The sequence below is a fragment of the Electrophorus electricus genome, chromosome 1, assembly GCF_041902795.1.
Source record: "Electrophorus electricus isolate QZ-2024a chromosome 1, ASM4190279v1, whole genome shotgun sequence".
NCBI lineage: Eukaryota > Metazoa > Chordata > Actinopteri > Gymnotiformes > Gymnotidae > Electrophorus > Electrophorus electricus.
This window is the reverse complement of record NC_137497.1, coordinates 27,831,255-27,852,253: the sequence shown is the minus strand read 5'-3', so window position 1 is coordinate 27,852,253 and position 20,999 is coordinate 27,831,255.

Sequence of the window (20,999 nt, the reverse complement as noted above, 5' to 3'; positions counted from 1 at the left end):
TAAAAACAAGATGTCTTGCTCTGAAACAGTGTATAAGCCGATTACAATGCATAGAAGCCCTGTTTCTTTCTGGTTAGAGGTGTAGAAACAGAGTTGCAATTACTTTAAATGGTCAAATTACAAACATGTTAAAACACCTTGTTTCTCCCCTGTATAAAATATTTTCACTTGAAATATGTGTTTTCTTAGGATATTGTAAGTTGTTCAGTTTGCTTAAAAACAAGATGTCTTGCTCTGAAACAGTGTATAAGCTGATTACAATGCATAGAAGCCCTGTTTCTTTCTGGTTAGAGGTGTAGAAACAGAGTTGCAATTACTTTAAATGGTCAAATTACAAACATGATAAAACACCTTGTTTCTCCCCTGTATAAAATCTTTTCACTTGAAATATGTGTTTTCTTAGGATATTGTAAGTTATTCAGTTTGGTTAAAAACAAGATGTCTTGCTCTGAAACAGTGTATAAGCCGATTACAATGCATAGAAGCCCTGTTTCTTTCTGGTTAGAGGTGTAGAAACAGAGTTGCAATTACTTTAAATGGTCAAATTACAAACATGTTAAAACCCCTTGTTTCTCCCCTGGATAAAATCTGTTTATATGTGTTTTCTTAGGATATTGTAAGTTGTTCAGTTTGCTTAAAAACAAGATGTCTTGCTCTGAAACAGTGTATAAGCCGATTACAATGCATAGAAGCCCTGTTTCTTTCTGGTTAGAGGTGTAGAAACAGAGTTGCAATTACTTTAAATGGTCAAATTACAAACATGTTAAAACCCCTTGTTTCTCCCCTGGATAAAATCTGTTTATATGTGTTTTCTTAGGATATTGTAAGTTGTTCAGTTTGCTTAAAAACAAGATGTCTTGCTCTGAAACAGTGTATCAGCCGATTACAATGCATAGAAGCCCTGTTTCTTTCTGGTTAGAGGTGTAGAAACAGAGTTGCAATTACTTTAAATGGTCAAATTACAAACATGTTAAAACCCCTTGTTTCTCCCCTGGATAAAATCTGTTTATATGAAATATGTGTTTTCTTAGGATATTGTAAGTTATTCAGTTTGGTTAAAAACAGTATTTCTTGCTCTGAAACCATGTATAAGCCGATTACAATGCATGGAAACGTTGCCTCCTTGTGGTTAGAGGTGTAGAAACAGAGTTGCAATTACTTTAAATAGTCAAATTACAAACATGTTAAAACCCCTTGTTTCTCCCCTGGATAAAATCTGTTTATATGAAATATGTGTTTTCTTAGGATATTGTAAGTTGTTCAGTTTGCTTAAAAACAAGATGTCTTGCTCTGAAACAGTGTATAAGCTGATTACAATGCATAGAAGCCCTGTTTCTTTCTGGTTAGAGGTGTAGAAACAGAGTTGCAATTACTTTAAATGGTCAAATTACAAACATGTTAAAACACCTTGTTTCTCCCCTGTATAAAATATTTTCACTTGAAATATGTGTTTTCTTAGGATATTGTAAGTTGTTCAGTTTGCTTAAAAACAAGATGTCTTGCTCTGAAACAGTGTATAAGCTGATTACAATGCATAGAAGCCCTGTTTCTTTCTGGTTAGAGGTGTAGAAACAGAGTTGCAATTACTTTAAATGGTCAAATTACAAACATGATAAAACACCTTGTTTCTCCCCTGTATAAAATCTTTTCACTTGAAATATGTGTTTTCTTAGCATATTGTAAGTTATTCAGTTTGGTTAAAAACAGTATTTCTTGCTCTGAAACCATGTATAAGCCGATTACAATGCATAGAAACCCTGTTTCTTTATGGTTAGAGGTGTAGAAACAGAGTTGCAATTACTTTAAATGGTCAAATTACAAACATGTTAAATCCCCTTGTTTCTCCCCTGTATAAAATCTTTTTACTTGAAATATGTGTTTTCTTAGGATATTGTAAGTTATTCAGTTTGCTTAAAAACAAGATGTCTTGCTCTGAAACAGTGTATAAGCCGATTACAATGCATAGAAGCCCTGTTTCTTTCTGGTTAGAGGTGTAGAAACAGAGTTGCAATTACTTTAAATGGTCAAATTACAAACATGTTAAAACACCTTGTTTCTCCCCTGTATAAAATCTTTTCACTTGAAATATGTGTTTTCTTAGGATATTGTAAGTTATTCAGTTGGATTAAAAACAGTATTTCTTGCTCTGAAACCATGTATAAGCCGATTACAATGCATAGAAACCCTGTTTCTTTCTGGTTAGAGGTGTAGAAACAGAGTTGCAATTACTTTAAATGGTCAAATTACAAACATGTTAAAACCCCTTGTTTCTCCCCTGGATAAAATCTGTTTATATGAAATATGTGTTTTCTTAGGATATTGTAAGTTATTCAGTTTGGTTAAAAACAGTATTTCTTGCTCTGAAACCATGTATAAGCCGATTACAATGCATGGAAACGTTGCCTCCTTGTGGTTAGAGGTGTAGAAACAGAGTTGCAATTACTTTAAATGGTCAAATTACAAACATGTTAAAACCCCTTGTTTCTCCCCTGGATAAAATCTGTTTATATGAAATATGTGTTTTCTTAGGATATTGTAAGTTGTTCAGTTTGCTTAAAAACAAGATGTCTTGCTCTGAAACAGTGTATAAGCTGATTACAATGCATAGAAGCCCTGTTTCTTTCTGGTTAGAGGTGTAGAAACAGAGTTGCAATTACTTTAAATGGTCAAATTACAAACATGTTAAAACACCTTGTTTCTCCCCTGTATAAAATATTTTCACTTGAAATATGTGTTTTCTTAGGATATTGTAAGTTGTTCAGTTTGCTTAAAAACAAGATGTCTTGCTCTGAAACAGTGTATAAGCTGATTACAATGCATAGAAGCCCTGTTTCTTTCTGGTTAGAGGTGTAGAAACAGAGTTGCAATTTCTTTAAATGGTCAAATTACAAACATGATAAAACACCTTGTTTCTCCCCTGTATAAAATCTTTTCACTTGAAATATGTGTTTTCTGAGGATATTGTAATTTATTCAGTTTGGTTAAAAATAAGATGTCTTGCTCTGAAACAGTGTATAAGCCGATTACAATGCATAGAAGCCCTGTTTCTTTCTGGTTAGAGGTGTAGAAACAGAGTTGCAATTACTTTAAATGGTCAAATTACAAACATGTTAAAACCCCTTGTTTCTCCCCTGGATAAAATCTGTTTATATGTGTTTTCTTAGGATATTGTAAGTTGTTCAGTTTGCTTAAAAACAAGATGTCTTGCTCTGAAACAGTGTATAAGCCGATTACAATGCATAGAAGCCCTGTTTCTTTCTGGTTAGAGGTGTAGAAACAGAGTTGCAATTACTTTAAATGGTCAAATTACAAACATGATAAAACACCTTGTTTCTCCCCTGTATAAAATCTTTTCACTTGAAATATGTGTTTTCTTAGGATATTGTAAGTTATTCAGTTTGGTTAAAAACAGTATTTCTTGCTCTGAAACCATGTATAAGCCGATTACAATGCATAGAAACCCTGTTTCTTTCTGGTTAGAGGTGTAGAAACAGAGTTGCAATTACTTTAAATGGTCAAATTACAAACATGTTAAAACCCCTTGTTTCTCCCCTGGATAAAATCTGTTTATATGAAATATGTGTTTTCTTAGGATATTGTAAGTTATTCAGTTTGGTTAAAAACAGTATTTCTTGCTCTGAAACCATGTATAAGCCGATTACAATGCATGGAAACGTTGCCTCCTTGTGGTTAGAGGTGTAGAAACAGAGTTGCAATTACTTTAAATAGTCAAATTACAAACATGTTAAAACCCCTTGTTTCTCCCCTGGATAAAATCTGTTTATATGAAATATGTGTTTTCTTAGGATATTGTAAGTTGTTCAGTTTGCTTAAAAACAAGATGTCTTGCTCTGAAACAGTGTATAAGCTGATTACAATGCATAGAAGCCCTGTTTCTTTCTGGTTAGAGGTGTAGAAACAGAGTTGCAATTAATTTAAATGGTCAAATTACAAACATGTTAAAACACCTTGTTTCTCCCCTGTATAAAATCTTTTCACTTGAAATATGTGTTTTCTTAGGATATTGTAAGTTATTCAGTTTGGTTAAAAACAGTATTTCTTGCTCTGAAACCATGTATAAGCCGATTACAATGCATAGAAACCCTGTTTCTTTCTGGTTAGAGGTGTAGAAACAGAGTTGCAATTACTTTAAATGGTCAAATTACAAACATGTTAAAACACCTTGTTTCTCCCCTGGATAAAATATTTTCACTTGAAATATGTGTTTTCTTAGGATATTGTAAGTTGTTCAGTTTGCTTAAAAACAAGATGTCTTGCTCTGAAATAGTGTATAAGCTGATTACAATGCATAGAAGCCCTGTTTCTTTCTGGTTAGAGGTGTAGAAACAGAGTTGCAATTACTTTAAATGGTCAAATTACAAACATGTTAAAACACCTTGTTTCTCCCCTGTATAAAATATTTTCACTTGAAATATGTGTTTTCTTAGGATATTGTAAGTTGTTCAGTTTGCTTAAAAACAAAATGTCTTGCTCTGAAACAGTGTATAAGCCGATTACAATGCATAGAAGCCCTGTTTCTTTCTGGTTAGAGGTGTAGAAACAGAGTTGCAATTACTTTAAATGGTCAAATTACAAACATGTTAAAACCCCTTGTTTCTCCCCTGGATAAAATCTGTTTATATGAAATATGTGTTTTCTTAGGATATTGTAAGTTGTTCAGTTTGCTTAAAAACAAGATGTCTTGCTCTGAAACAGTGTATAAGCTGATTACAATGCATAGAAGCCCTGTTTCTTTCTGGTTAGAGGTGTAGAAACAGAGTTGCAATTACTTTAAATGGTCAAATTACAAACATGATAAAACACCTTGTTTCTCCCCTGTATAAAATCTTTTCACTTGAAATATGTGTTTTCTTAGCATATTTTAAGTTATTCAGTTTGGTTAAAAACAGTATTTCTTGCTCTGAAACCATGTATAAGCCGATTACAATGCATAGAAACCCTGTTTCTTTATGGTTAGAGGTGTAGAAACAGAGTTGCAATTACTTTAAATGGTCAAATTACAAACATGTTAAATCCCCTTGTTTCTCCCCTGTATAAAATCTTTTTACTTGAAATATGTGTTTTCTTAGGATATTGTAAGTTATTCAGTTTGCTTAAAAACAAGATGTCTTGCTCTGAAACAGTGTATAAGCCGATTACAATGCATAGAAGCCCTGTTTCTTTCTGGTTAGAGGTGTAGAAACAGAGTTGCAATTACTTTAAATGGTCAAATTACAAACATGTTAAATCCCCTTGTTTCTCCCCTGTATAAAATCTTTTTACTTGAAATATGTGTTTTCTTAGGATATTGTAAGTTATTCAGTTTGCTTAAAAACAAGATGTCTTGCTCTGAAACAGTGTATAAGCCGATTACAATGCATAGAAGCCCTGTTTCTTTCTGGTTAGAGGTGTAGAAACAGAGTTGCAATTACTTTAAATGGTCAAATTACAAACATGTTAAAACCCCTTGTTTCTCCCCTGGATAAAATCTGTTTATATGTGTTTTCTTAGGATATTGTAAGTTGTTCAGTTTGCTTAAAAACAAGATGTCTTGCTCTGAAACAGTGTATAAGCCGATTACAATGCATTGAAGCCCTGTTTCTTTCTGGTTAGAGGTGTAGAAACAGAGTTGCAATTACTTTAAATGGTCAAATTACAAACATGTTAAAACACCTTGTTTCTCCTCTGTATAAAATCTTTTCACTTGAAATATGTGTTTTCTTAGGATATTGTAAGTTATTCAGTTTGGTTAAAAACAGTATTTCTTGCTCTGAAACCATGTATAAGCCGATTACAATGCATAGAAACCCTGTTTCTTTCTGGTTAGAGGTGTAGAAACAGAGTTGCAATTACTTTAAATGGTCAAATTACAAACATGTTAAAACCCCTTGTTTCTCCCCTGGATAAAATCTGTTTATATGAAATATGTGTTTTCTTAGGATATTGTAAGTTATTCAGTTTGGTTAAAAACAGTATTTCTTGCTCTGAAACCATGTATAAGCCGATTACAATGCATGGAAACGTTGCCTCCTTGTGGTTAGAGGTGTAGAAACAGAGTTGCAATTACTTTAAATAGTCAAATTACAAACATGTTAAAACCCCTTGTTTCTCCCCTGGATAAAATCTGTTTATATGAAATATGTGTTTTCTTAGGATATTGTAAGTTGTTCAGTTTGCTTAAAAACAAGATGTCTTGCTCTGAAACAGTGTATAAGCTGATTACAATGCATAGAAGCCCTGTTTCTTTCTGGTTAGAGGTGTAGAAACAGAGTTGCAATTACTTTAAATGGTCAAATTACAAACATGTTAAAACCCCTTGTTTCTCCCCTGTATAAAATCTTTTCACTTGAAATATGTGTTTTCTTAGGATATTTTAAGTTATTCAGTTTGGTTAAAAACAGTATTTCTTGCTCTGAAACCATGTATAAGCCGATTACAATGCATAGAAACCCTGTTTCTTTATGGTTAGAGGTGTAGAAACAGAGTTGCAATTACTTTAAATGGTCAAATTACAAACATGTTAAATCCCCTTGTTTCTCCCCTGTATAAAATCTTTTTACTTGAAATATGTGTTTTCTTAGGATATTGTAAGTTATTCAGTTTGCTTAAAAACAAGATGTCTTGCTCTGAAACAGTGTATAAGCCGATTACAATGCATAGAAGCCCTGTTTCTTTCTGGTTAGAGGTGTAGAAACAGAGTTGCAATTACTTTAAATGGTCAAATTACAAACATGTTAAATCCCCTTGTTTCTCCCCTGTATAAAATCTTTTTACTTGAAATATGTGTTTTCTTAGGATATTGTAAGTTATTCAGTTTGCTTAAAAACAAGATGTCTTGCTCTGAAACAGTGTATAAGCCGATTACAATGCATAGAAGCCCTGTTTCTTTCTGGTTAGAGGTGTAGAAACAGAGTTGCAATTACTTTAAATGGTCAAATTACAAACATGTTAAAACCCCTTGTTTCTCCCCTGGATAAAATCTGTTTATATGTGTTTTCTTAGGATATTGTAAGTTGTTCAGTTTGCTTAAAAACAAGATGTCTTGCTCTGAAACAGTGTATAAGCCGATTACAATGCATAGAAGCCCTGTTTCTTTCTGGTTAGAGGTGTAGAAACAGAGTTGCAATTACTTTAAATGGTCAAATTACAAACATGTTAAATCCCCTTGTTTCTCCTCTGTATAAAATCTTTTCACTTGAAATATGTGTTTTCTTAGGATATTGTAAGTTATTCAGTTTGGTTAAAAACAGTATTTCTTGCTCTGAAACCATGTATAAGCCGATTACAATGCATAGAAACCCTGTTTCTTTCTGGTTAGAGGTGTAGAAACAGAGTTGCAATTACTTTAAATGGTCAAATTACAAACATGTTAAAACCCCTTGTTTCTCCCCTGGATAAAATCTGTTTATATGAAATATGTGTTTTCTTAGGATATTGTAAGTTATTCAGTTTGGTTAAAAACAGTATTTCTTGCTCTGAAACCATGTATAAGCCGATTACAATGCATGGAAACGTTGCCTCCTTGTGGTTAGAGGTGTAGAAACAGAGTTGCAATTACTTTAAATAGTCAAATTACAAACATGTTAAAACCCCTTGTTTCTCCCCTGGATAAAATCTGTTTATATGAAATATGTGTTTTCTTAGGATATTGTAAGTTGTTCAGTTTGCTTAAAAACAAGATGTCTTGCTCTGAAACAGTGTATAAGCTGATTACAATGCATAGAAGCCCTGTTTCTTTCTGGTTAGAGGTGTAGAAACAGAGTTGCAATTACTTTAAATGGTCAAATTACAAACATGTTAAAACCCCTTGTTTCTCCCCTGTATAAAATCTTTTCACTTGAAATATGTGTTTTCTTAGGATATTTTAAGTTATTCAGTTTGGTTAAAAACAGTATTTCTTGCTCTGAAACCATGTATAAGCCGATTACAATGCATAGAAACCCTGTTTCTTTATGGTTAGAGGTGTAGAAACAGAGTTGCAATTACTTTAAATGGTCAAATTACAAACATGTTAAATCCCCTTGTTTCTCCCCTGTATAAAATCTTTTTACTTGAAATATGTGTTTTCTTAGGATATTGTAAGTTATTCAGTTTGCTTAAAAACAAGATGTCTTGCTCTGAAACAGTGTATAAGCCGATTACAATGCATAGAAGCCCTGTTTCTTTCTGGTTAGAGGTGTAGAAACAGAGTTGCAATTACTTTAAATGGTCAAATTACAAACATGTTAAATCCCCTTGTTTCTCCCCTGTATAAAATCTTTTTACTTGAAATATGTGTTTTCTTAGGATATTGTAAGTTATTCAGTTTGCTTAAAAACAAGATGTCTTGCTCTGAAACAGTGTATAAGCCGATTACAATGCATAGAAGCCCTGTTTCTTTCTGGTTAGAGGTGTAGAAACAGAGTTGCAATTACTTTAAATGGTCAAATTACAAACATGTTAAAACCCCTTGTTTCTCCCCTGGATAAAATCTGTTTATATGTGTTTTCTTAGGATATTGTAAGTTATTCAGTTTGGTTAAAAACAGTATTTCTTGCTCTGAAACCATGTATAAGCCGATTACAATGCATAGAAACCCTGTTTCTTTATGGTTAGAGGTGTAGAAACAGAGTTGCAATTACTTTAAATGGTCAAATTACAAACATGTTAAATCCCCTTGTTTCTCCCCTGTATAAAATCTTTTTACTTGAAATATGTGTTTTCTTAGGATATTGTAAGTTATTCAGTTTGCTTAAAAACAAGATGTCTTGCTCTGAAACAGTGTATAAGCCGATTACAATGCATAGAAGCCCTGTTTCTTTCTGGTTAGAGGTGTAGAAACAGAGTTGCAATTACTTTAAATGGTCAAATTACAAACATGTTAAATCCCCTTGTTTCTCCCCTGTATAAAATCTTTTTACTTGAAATATGTGTTTTCTTAGGATATTGTAAGTTATTCAGTTTGCTTAAAAACAAGATGTCTTGCTCTGAAACAGTGTATAAGCCGATTACAATGCATAGAAGCCCTGTTTCTTTCTGGTTAGAGGTGTAGAAACAGAGTTGCAATTACTTTAAATGGTCAAATTACAAACATGTTAAAACCCCTTGTTTCTCCCCTGGATAAAATCTGTTTATATGTGTTTTCTTAGGATATTGTAAGTTGTTCAGTTTGCTTAAAAACAAGATGTCTTGCTCTGAAACAGTGTATAAGCCGATTACAATGCATAGAAGCCCTGTTTCTTTCTGGTTAGAGGTGTAGAAACAGAGTTGCAATTACTTTAAATGGTCAAATTACAAACATGTTAAATCCCCTTGTTTCTCCTCTGTATAAAATCTTTTCACTTGAAATATGTGTTTTCTTAGGATATTGTAAGTTATTCAGTTTGGTTAAAAACAGTATTTCTTGCTCTGAAACCATGTATAAGCCGATTACAATGCATAGAAACCCTGTTTCTTTCTGGTTAGAGGTGTAGAAACAGAGTTGCAATTACTTTAAATGGTCAAATTACAAACATGTTAAAACCCCTTGTTTCTCCCCTGGATAAAATCTGTTTATATGAAATATGTGTTTTCTTAGGATATTGTAAGTTATTCAGTTTGGTTAAAAACAGTATTTCTTGCTCTGAAACCATGTATAAGCCGATTACAATGCATGGAAACGTTGCCTCCTTGTGGTTAGAGGTGTAGAAACAGAGTTGCAATTACTTTAAATAGTCAAATTACAAACATGTTAAAACCCCTTGTTTCTCCCCTGGATAAAATCTGTTTATATGAAATATGTGTTTTCTTAGGATATTGTAAGTTGTTCAGTTTGCTTAAAAACAAGATGTCTTGCTCTGAAACAGTGTATAAGCTGATTACAATGCATAGAAGCCCTGTTTCTTTCTGGTTAGAGGTGTAGAAACAGAGTTGCAATTAATTTAAATGGTCAAATTACAAACATGTTAAAACACCTTGTTTCTCCCCTGTATAAAATCTTTTCACTTGAAATATGTGTTTTCTTAGGATATTGTAAGTTATTCAGTTTGGTTAAAAACAGTATTTCTTGCTCTGAAACCATGTATAAGCCGATTACAATGCATAGAAACCCTGTTTCTTTATGGTTAGAGGTGTAGAAACAGAGTTGCAATTACTTTAAATGGTCAAATTACAAACATGTTAAATCCCCTTGTTTCTCCCCTGTATAAAATCTTTTTACTTGAAATATGTGTTTTCTTAGGATATTGTAAGTTATTCAGTTTGCTTAAAAACAAGATGTCTTGCTCTGAAACAGTGTATAAGCCGATTACAATGCATAGAAGCCCTGTTTCTTTCTGGTTAGAGGTGTAGAAACAGAGTTGCAATTACTTTAAATGGTCAAATTACAAACATGTTAAAACACCTTGTTTCTCCCCTGTATAAAATCTTTTTACTTGAAATATGTGTTTTCTTAGGATATTGTAAGTTTTTCAGTTTGCTTAAAAACAAGATGTCTTGCTCTGAAACAGTGTATAAGCCGATTACAATGCATAGAAGCCCTGTTTCTTTCTGGTTAGAGGTGTAGAAACAGAGTTGCAATTACTTTAAATGGTCAAATTACAAACATGTTAAAACACCTTGTTTCTCCCCTGTATAAAATCTTTTCACTTGAAATATGTGTTTTCTTAGGATATTGTAAGTTATTCAGTTTGGTTAAAAACAGTATTTCTTGCTCTGAAACCATGTATAAGCCGATTACAATGCATACAAACCCTGTTTATTTCTGGTTAGAGGTGTAGAAACAGAGTCGCAATTACTTTAAATGGTCAAATTACAAACATGTTAAAACCCCTTGTTTCTCCCCTGTATAAAATCTTTTCACTTGAAATATGTGTTTTCTTAGGATATTGTAAGTTATTCAGTTTGGTTAAAAACAGTATTTCTTGCTCTGAAACCATGTATAAGCCGATTACAATGCATAGAAGCCCTGTTTCTTTCTGGTTAGAGGTGTAGAAACAGAGTTGCAATTACTTTAAATGGTCAAATTACAAACATGTTAAAACCCCTTGTTTCTCCCCTGGATAAAATCTGTTTATATGTGTTTTCTTAGGATATTGTAAGTTGTTCAGTTTGCTTAAAAACAAGATGTCTTGCTCTGAAACAGTGTATAAGCCGATTACAATGCATAGAAGCCCTGTTTCTTTCTGGTTAGAGGTGTAGAAACAGAGTTGCAATTACTTTAAATGGTCAAATTACAAACATGTTAAAACACCTTGTTTCTCCTCTGTATAAAATCTTTTCACTTGAAATATGTGTTTTCTTAGGATATTGTAAGTTATTCAGTTTGGTTAAAAACAGTATTTCTTGCTCTGAAACCATGTATAAGCCGATTACAATGCATAGAAACCCTGTTTCTTTCTGGTTAGAGGTGTAGAAACAGAGTTGCAATTACTTTAAATGGTCAAATTACAAACATGTTAAAACCCCTTGTTTCTCCCCTGGATAAAATCTGTTTATATGAAATATGTGTTTTCTTAGGATATTGTAAGTTATTCAGTTTGGTTAAAAACAGTATTTCTTGCTCTGAAACCATGTATAAGCCGATTACAATGCATAGAAACCCTGTTTCTTTCTGGTTAGAGGTGTAGAAACAGAGTTGCAATTACTTTAAATGGTCAAATTACAAACATGTTAAAACCCCTTGTTTCTCCCCTGGATAAAATCTGTTTATATGAAATATGTGTTTTCTTAGGATATTGTAAGTTATTCAGTTTGGTTAAAAACAGTATTTCTTGCTCTGAAACCATGTATAAGCCGATTACAATGCATAGAAACCCTGTTTCTTTCTGGTTAGAGGTGTAGAAACAGAGTTGCAATTAATTTAAATGGTCAAATTACAAACATGTTAAAACACCTTGTTTCTCCCCTGTATAAAATCTTTTCACTTGAAATATGTGTTTTCTTAGGATATTGTAAGTTATTCAGTTTGGTTAAAAACAGTATTTCTTGCTCTGAAACCATGTATAAGCCGATTACAATGCATAGAAACCCTGTTTCTTTCTGGTTAGAGGTGTAGAAACAGAGTTGCAATTACTTTAAATGGTCAAATTACAAACATGTTAAAACCCCTTGTTTCTCCCCTGGATAAAATCTGTTTATATGAAATATGTGTTTTCTTAGGATATTGTAAGTTATTCAGTTTGGTTAAAAACAGTATTTCTTGCTCTGAAACCATGTATAAGCCGATTACAATGCATAGAAACGCTGTTTCTTTATGGTTAGAGGTGTAGAAACAGAGTTGCAATTACTTTAAATGGTCAAATTACAAACATGTTAAAACCCCTTGTTTCTCCCCTGGATAAAATCTGTTTATATGAAATATGTGTTTTCTTAGGATATTGTAAGTTGTTCAGTTTGCTTAAAAACAAGATGTCTTGCTCTGAAACAGTGTATAAGCCGATTACAATGCATAGAAGCCCTGTTTCTTTCTGGTTAGAGGTGTAGAAACAGAGTTGCAATTACTTTAAATGGTCAAATTACAAACATGATAAAACACCTTGTTTCTCCCCTGTATAAAATCTTTTCACTTGAAATATGTGTTTTCTTAGGATATTGTAAGTTATTCAGTTTGGTTAAAAACAGTATTTCTTGCTCTGAAACCATGTATAAGCCGATTACAATGCATAGAAACCCTGTTTCTTTCTGGTTAGAGGTGTAGAAACAGAGTTGCAATTACTTTAAATGGTCAAATTACAAACATGTTAAAACCCCTTGTTTCTCCCCTGGATAAAATCTGTTTATATGAAATATGTGTTTTCTTAGGATATTGTAAGTTATTCAGTTTGGTTAAAAACAGTATTTCTTGCTCTGAAACCATGTATAAGCCGATTACAATGCATGGAAACGTTGCCTCCTTGTGGTTAGAGGTGTAGAAACAGAGTTGCAATTACTTTAAATAGTCAAATTACAAACATGTTAAAACCCCTTGTTTCTCCCCTGGATAAAATCTGTTTATATGAAATATGTGTTTTCTTAGGATATTGTAAGTTGTTCAGTTTGCTTAAAAACAAGATGTCTTGCTCTGAAACAGTGTATAAGCTGATTACAATGCATAGAAGCCCTGTTTCTTTCTGGTTAGAGGTGTAGAAACAGAGTTGCAATTAATTTAAATGGTCAAATTACAAACATGTTAAAACACCTTGTTTCTCCCCTGTATAAAATCTTTTCACTTGAAATATGTGTTTTCTTAGGATATTGTAAGTTATTCAGTTTGGTTAAAAACAGTATTTCTTGCTCTGAAACCATGTATAAGCCGATTACAATGCATAGAAACCCTGTTTCTTTCTGGTTAGAGGTGTAGAAACAGAGTTGCAATTACTTTAAATGGTCAAATTACAAACATGTTAAAACCCCTTGTTTCTCCCCTGGATAAAATCTGTTTATATGAAATATGTGTTTTCTTAGGATATTGTAAGTTATTCAGTTTGGTTAAAAACAGTATTTCTTGCTCTGAAACCATGTATAAGCCGATTACAATGCATAGAAACCCTGTTTCTTTATGGTTAGAGGTGTAGAAACAGAGTTGCAATTACTTTAAATGGTCAAATTACAAACATGTTAAATCCCCTTGTTTCTCCCCTGTATAAAATCTTTTTACTTGAAATATGTGTTTTCTTAGGATATTGTAAGTTATTCAGTTTGCTTAAAAACAAGATGTCTTGCTCTGAAACAGTGTATAAGCCGATTACAATGCATAGAAGCCCTGTTTCTTTCTGGTTAGAGGTGTAGAAACAGAGTTGCAATTACTTTAAATGGTCAAATTACAAACATGTTAAATCCCCTTGTTTCTCCCCTGTATAAAATCTTTTTACTTGAAATATGTGTTTTCTTAGGATATTGTAAGTTATTCAGTTTGCTTAAAAACAAGATGTCTTGCTCTGAAACAGTGTATAAGCCGATTACAATGCATAGAAGCCCTGTTTCTTTCTGGTTAGAGGTGTAGAAACAGAGTTGCAATTACTTTAAATGGTCAAATTACAAACATGTTAAAACCCCTTGTTTCTCCCCTGGATAAAATCTGTTTATATGTGTTTTCTTAGGATATTGTAAGTTGTTCAGTTTGCTTAAAAACAAGATGTCTTGCTCTGAAACAGTGTATAAGCCGATTACAATGCATAGAAGCCCTGTTTCTTTCTGGTTAGAGGTGTAGAAACAGAGTTGCAATTACTTTAAATGGTCAAATTACAAACATGTTAAAACACCTTGTTTCTCCTCTGTATAAAATCTTTTCACTTGAAATATGTGTTTTCTTAGGATATTGTAAGTTATTCAGTTTGGTTAAAAACAGTATTTCTTGCTCTGAAACCATGTATAAGCCGATTACAATGCATAGAAACCCTGTTTCTTTCTGGTTAGAGGTGTAGAAACAGAGTTGCAATTACTTTAAATGGTCAAATTACAAACATGTTAAAACCCCTTGTTTCTCCCCTGGATAAAATCTGTTTATATGAAATATGTGTTTTCTTAGGATATTGTAAGTTATTCAGTTTGGTTAAAAACAGTATTTCTTGCTCTGAAACCATGTATAAGCCGATTACAATGCATGGAAACGTTGCCTCCTTGTGGTTAGAGGTGTAGAAACAGAGTTGCAATTACTTTAAATAGTCAAATTACAAACATGTTAAAACCCCTTGTTTCTCCCCTGGATAAAATCTGTTTATATGAAATATGTGTTTTCTTAGGATATTGTAAGTTGTTCAGTTTGCTTAAAAACAAGATGTCTTGCTCTGAAACAGTGTATAAGCTGATTACAATGCATAGAAGCCCTGTTTCTTTCTGGTTAGAGGTGTAGAAACAGAGTTGCAATTAATTTAAATGGTCAAATTACAAACATGTTAAAACACCTTGTTTCTCCCCTGTATAAAATCTTTTCACTTGAAATATGTGTTTTCTTAGGATATTGTAAGTTATTCAGTTTGGTTAAAAACAGTATTTCTTGCTCTGAAACCATATATAAGCCGATTACAATGCATAGAAACCCTGTTTCTTTCTGGTTAGAGGTGTAGAAACAGAGTTGCAATTACTTTAAATGGTCAAATTACAAACATGATAAAACACCTTGTTTCTCCACTGTATAAAATCTTTTCACTTGAAATATGTGTTTTCTTAGCATATTGTAAGTTATTCAGTTTGCTTAAAAACAAGATGTCTTGCTCTGAAACAGTGTATAAGCCGATTACAATGCATAGAAGCCCTGTTTCTTTCTGGTTAGAGGTGTAGAAACAGAGTTGCAATTACTTTAAATGGTCAAATTACAAACATGTTAAAACACCTTGTTTCTCCCCTGTATAAAATCTTTTTACTTGAAATATGTGTTTTCTTAGGATATTGTAAGTTTTTCAGTTTGCTTAAAAACAAGATGTCTTGCTCTGAAACAGTGTATAAGCCGATTACAATGCATAGAAGCCCTGTTTCTTTCTGGTTAGAGGTGTAGAAACAGAGTTGCAATTACTTTAAATGGTCAAATTACAAACATGTTAAAACACCTTGTTTCTCCCCTGTATAAAATCTTTTCACTTGAAATATGTGTTTTCTTAGGATATTGTAAGTTATTCAGTTTGGTTAAAAACAGTATTTCTTGCTCTGAAACCATGTATAAGCCGATTACAATGCATACAAACCCTGTTTATTTCTGGTTAGAGGTGTAGAAACAGAGTTGCAATTACTTTAAATGGTCAAATTACAAACATGTTAAAACCCCTTGTTTCTCCCCTGTATAAAATCTTTTCACTTGAAATATGTGTTTTCTTAGGATATTGTAAGTTATTCAGTTTGGTTAAAAACAGTATTTCTTGCTCTGAAACCATGTATAAGCCGATTACAATGCATAGAAACGCTGTTTCTTTATGGTTAGAGGTGTAGAAACAGAGTTGCAATTACTTTAAATGGTCAAATTACAAACATGTTAAAACCCCTTGTTTCTCCCCTGGATAAAATCTGTTTATATGAAATATGTGTTTTCTTAGGATATTGTAAGTTGTTCAGTTTGCTTAAAAACAAGATGTCTTGCTCTGAAACAGTGTATAAGCTGATTACAATGCATAGAAGCCCTGTTTCTTTCTGGTTAGAGGTGTAGAAACAGAGTTGCAATTACTTTAAATGGTCAAATTACAAACATGATAAAACACCTTGTTTCTCCCCTGTATAAAATCTTTTCACTTGAAATATGTGTTTTCTTAGCATATTTTAAGTTATTCAGTTTGGTTAAAAACAGTATTTCTTGCTCTGAAACCATGTATAAGCCGATTACAATGCATAGAAACCCTGTTTCTTTATGGTTAGAGGTGTAGAAACAGAGTTGCAATTACTTTAAATGGTCAAATTACAAACATGTTAAATCCCCTTGTTTCTCCCCTGTATAAAATCTTTTTACTTGAAATATGTGTTTTCTTAGGATATTGTAAGTTATTCAGTTTGCTTAAAAACAAGATGTCTTGCTCTGAAACAGTGTATAAGCCGATTACAATGCATAGAAGCCCTGTTTCTTTCTGGTTAGAGGTGTAGAAACAGAGTTGCAATTACTTTAAATGGTCAAATTACAAACATGTTAAATCCCCTTGTTTCTCCCCTGTATAAAATCTTTTTACTTGAAATATGTGTTTTCTTAGGATATTGTAAGTTATTCAGTTTGCTTAAAAACAAGATGTCTTGCTCTGAAACAGTGTATAAGCCGATTACAATGCATAGAAGCCCTGTTTCTTTCTGGTTAGAGGTGTAGAAACAGAGTTGCAATTACTTTAAATGGTCAAATTACAAACATGTTAAAACCCCTTGTTTCTCCCCTGGATAAAATCTGTTTATATGTGTTTTCTTAGGATATTGTAAGTTGTTCAGTTTGCTTAAAAACAAGATGTCTTGCTCTGAAACAGTGTATAAGCCGATTACAATGCATAGAAGCCCTGTTTCTTTCTGGTTAGAGGTGTAGAAACAGAGTTGCAATTACTTTAAATGGTCAAATTACAAACATGTTAAAACACCTTGTTTCTCCTCTGTATAAAATCTTTTCACTTGAAATATGTGTTTTCTTAGGATATTGTAAGTTATTCAGTTTGGTTAAAAACAGTATTTCTTGCTCTGAAACCATGTATAAGCCGATTACAATGCATAGAAACCCTGTTTCTTTCTGGTTAGAGGTGTAGAAACAGAGTTGCAATTACTTTAAATGGTCAAATTACAAACATGATAAAACACCTTGTTTCTCCCCTGTATAAAATCTTTTCACTTGAAATATGTGTTTTCTTAGCATATTGTAAGTTATTCAGTTTGGTTAAAAACAGTATTTCTTGCTCTGAAACCATGTATAAGCCGATTACAATGCATAGAAACCCTGTTTCTTTATGGTTAGAGGTGTAGAAACAGAGTTGCAATTACTTTAAATGGTCAAATTACAAACATGTTAAATCCCCTTGTTTCTCCCCTGTATAAAATCTTTTTACTTGAAATATGTGTTTTCTTAGGATATTGTAAGTTATTCAGTTTGCTTAAAAACAAGATGTCTTGCTCTGAAACAGTGTATAAGCCGATTACAATGCATAGAAGCCCTGTTTCTTTCTGGTTAGAGGTGTAGAAACAGAGTTGCAATTACTTTAAATGGTCAAATTACAAACATGTTAAAACACCTTGTTTCTCCCCTGTATAAAATCTTTTCACTTGAAATATGTGTTTTCTTAGGATATTGTAAGTTATTCAGTTTGGTTAAAAACAGTATTTCTTGCTCTGAAACCATGTATAAGCCGATTACAATGCATAGAAACCCTGTTTCTTTCTGGTTAGAGGTGTAGAAACAGAGTTGCAATTACTTTAAATGGTCAAATTACAAACATGTTAAAACACCTTGTTTCTCCCCTGTATAAAATATTTTCACTTGAAATATGTGTTTTCTTAGGATATTGTAAGTTGTTCAGTTTGCTTAAAAACAAGATGTCTTGCTCTGAAACAGTGTATAAGCTGATTACAATGCATAGAAGCCCTGTTTCTTTCTGGTTAGAGGTGTAGAAACAGAGTTGCAATTACTTTAAATGGTCAAATTACAAACATGTTAAAACCCCTTGTTTCTCCCCTGTATAAAATCTTTTCACTTGAAATATGTGTTTTCTTAGGATATTTTAAGTTATTCAGTTTGGTTAAAAACAGTATTTCTTGCTCTGAAACCATGTATAAGCCGATTACAATGCATAGAAACCCTGTTTCTTTATGGTTAGAGGTGTAGAAACAGAGTTGCAATTACTTTAAATGGTCAAATTACAAACATGTTAAATCCCCTTGTTTCTCCCCTGTATAAAATCTTTTTACTTGAAATATGTGTTTTCTTAGGATATTGTAAGTTATTCAGTTTGCTTAAAAACAAGATGTCTTGCTCTGAAACAGTGTATAAGCCGATTACAATGCATAGAAGCCCTGTTTCTTTCTGGTTAGAGGTGTAGAAACAGAGTTGCAATTACTTTAAATGGTCAAATTACAAACATGTTAAATCCCCTTGTTTCTCCCCTGTATAAAATCTTTTTACTTGAAATGTGTGTTTTCTTAGGATATTGTAAGTTATTCAGTTTGCTTAAAAACAAGATGTCTTGCTCTGAAACAGTGTATAAGCCGATTACAATGCATAGAAGCCCTGTTTCTTTCTGGTTAGAGGTGTAGAAACAGAGTTGCAATTACTTTAAATGGTCAAATTACAAACATGTTAAAACCCCTTGTTTCTCCCCTGGATAAAATCTGTTTATATGTGTTTTCTTAGGATATTGTAAGTTGTTCAGTTTGCTTAAAAACAAGATGTCTTGCTCTGAAACAGTGTATAAGCCGATTACAATGCATAGAAGCCCTGTTTCTTTCTGGTTAGAGGTGTAGAAACAGAGTTGCAATTACTTTAAATGGTCAAATTACAAACATGTTAAATCCCCTTGTTTCTCCTCTGTATAAAATCTTTTCACTTGAAATATGTGTTTTCTTAGGATATTGTAAGTTATTCAGTTTGGTTAAAAACAGTATTTCTTGCTCTGAAACCATGTATAAGCCGATTACAATGCATAGAAACCCTGTTTCTTTATGGTTAGAGGTGTAGAAACAGAGTTGCAATTACTTTAAATGGTCAAATTACAAACATGTTAAATCCCCTTGTTTCTCCCCTGTATAAAATCTTTTTACTTGAAATATGTGTTTTCTTAGGATATTGTAAGTTATTCAGTTTGCTTAAAAACAAGATGTCTTGCTCTGAAACAGTGTATAAGCCGATTACAATGCATAGAAGCCCTGTTTCTTTCTGGTTAGAGGTGTAGAAACAGAGTTGCAATTACTTTAAATGGTCAAATTACAAACATGTTAAATCCCCTTGTTTCTCCCCTGTATAAAATCTTTTTACTTGAAATATGTGTTTTCTTAGGATATTGTAAGTTATTCAGTTTGCTTAAAAACAAGATGTCTTGCTCTGAAACAGTGTATAAGCCGATTACAATGCATAGAAGCCCTGTTTCTTTCTGGTTAGAGGTGTAGAAACAGAGTTGCAATTACTTTAAATGGTCAAATTACAAACATGTTAAAACCCCTTGTTTCTCCCCTGGATAAAATCTGTTTATATGTGTTTTCTTAGGATATTGTAAGTTGTTCAGTTTGCTTAAAAACAAGATGTCTTGCTCTGAAACAGTGTATAAGCCGATTACAATGCATAGAAGCCCTGTTTCTTTCTGGTTAGAGGTGTAGAAACAGAGTTGCAATTACTTTAAATGGTCAAATTACAAACATGTTAAATCCCCTTGTTTCTCCTCTGTATAAAATCTTTTCACTTGAAATATGTGTTTTCTTAGGATATTGTAAGTTATTCAGTTTGGTTAAAAACAGTATTTCTTGCTCTGAAACCATGTATAAGCCGATTACAATGCATAGAAACCCTGTTTCTTTCTGGTTAGAGGTGTAGAAACAGAGTTGCAATTACTTTAAATGGTCAAATTACAAACATGTTAAAACCCCTTGTTTCTCCCCTGGATAAAATCTGTTTATATGAAATATGTGTTTTCTTAGGATATTGTAAGTTATTCAGTTTGGTTAAAAACAGTATTTCTTGCTCTGAAACCATGTATAAGCCGATTACAATGCATGGAAACGTTGCCTCCTTGTGGTTAGAGGTGTAGAAACAGAGTTGCAATTACTTTAAATAGTCAAATTACAAACATGTTAAAACCCCTTGTTTCTCCCCTGGATAAAATCTGTTTATATGAAATATGTGTTTTCTTAGGATATTGTAAGTTGTTCAGTTTGCTTAAAAACAAGATGTCTTGCTCTGAAACAGTGTATAAGCTGATTACAATGCATAGAAGCCCTGTTTCTTTCTGGTTAGAGGTGTAGAAACAGAGTTGCAATTAATTTAAATGGTCAAATTACAAACATGTTAAAACACCTTGTTTCTCCCCTGTATAAAATCTTTTCACTTGAAATATGTGTTTTCTTAGGATATTGTAAGTTATTCAGTTTGGTTAAAAACAGTATTTCTTGCTCTGAAACCATGTATAAGCCGATTACAATGCATAGAAACCCTGTTTCTTTCTGGTTAGAGGTGTAGAAACAGAGTTGCAATTACTTTAAATGGTCAAATTACAAACATGATAAAACACCTTGTTTCTCCCCTGTATAAAATCTTTTCACTTGAAATATGTGTTTTCTTAGCATATTGTAAGTTATTCAGTTTGGTTAAAAACAGTATTTCTTGCTCTGAAACCATGTATAAGCCGATTACAATGCATAGAAACCCTGTTTCTTTATGGTTAGAGGTGTAGAAACAGAGTTGCAATTACTTTAAATGGTCAAATTACAAACATGTTAAATCCCCTTGTTTCTCCCCTGTATAAAATCTTTTTACTTGAAATATGTGTTTTCTTAGGATATTGTAAGTTATTCAGTTTGCTTAAAAACAAGATGTCTTGCTCTGAAACAGTGTATAAGCCGATTACAATGCATAGAAGCCCTGTTTCTTTCTGGTTAGAGGTGTAGAAACAGAGTTGCAATTACTTTAAATG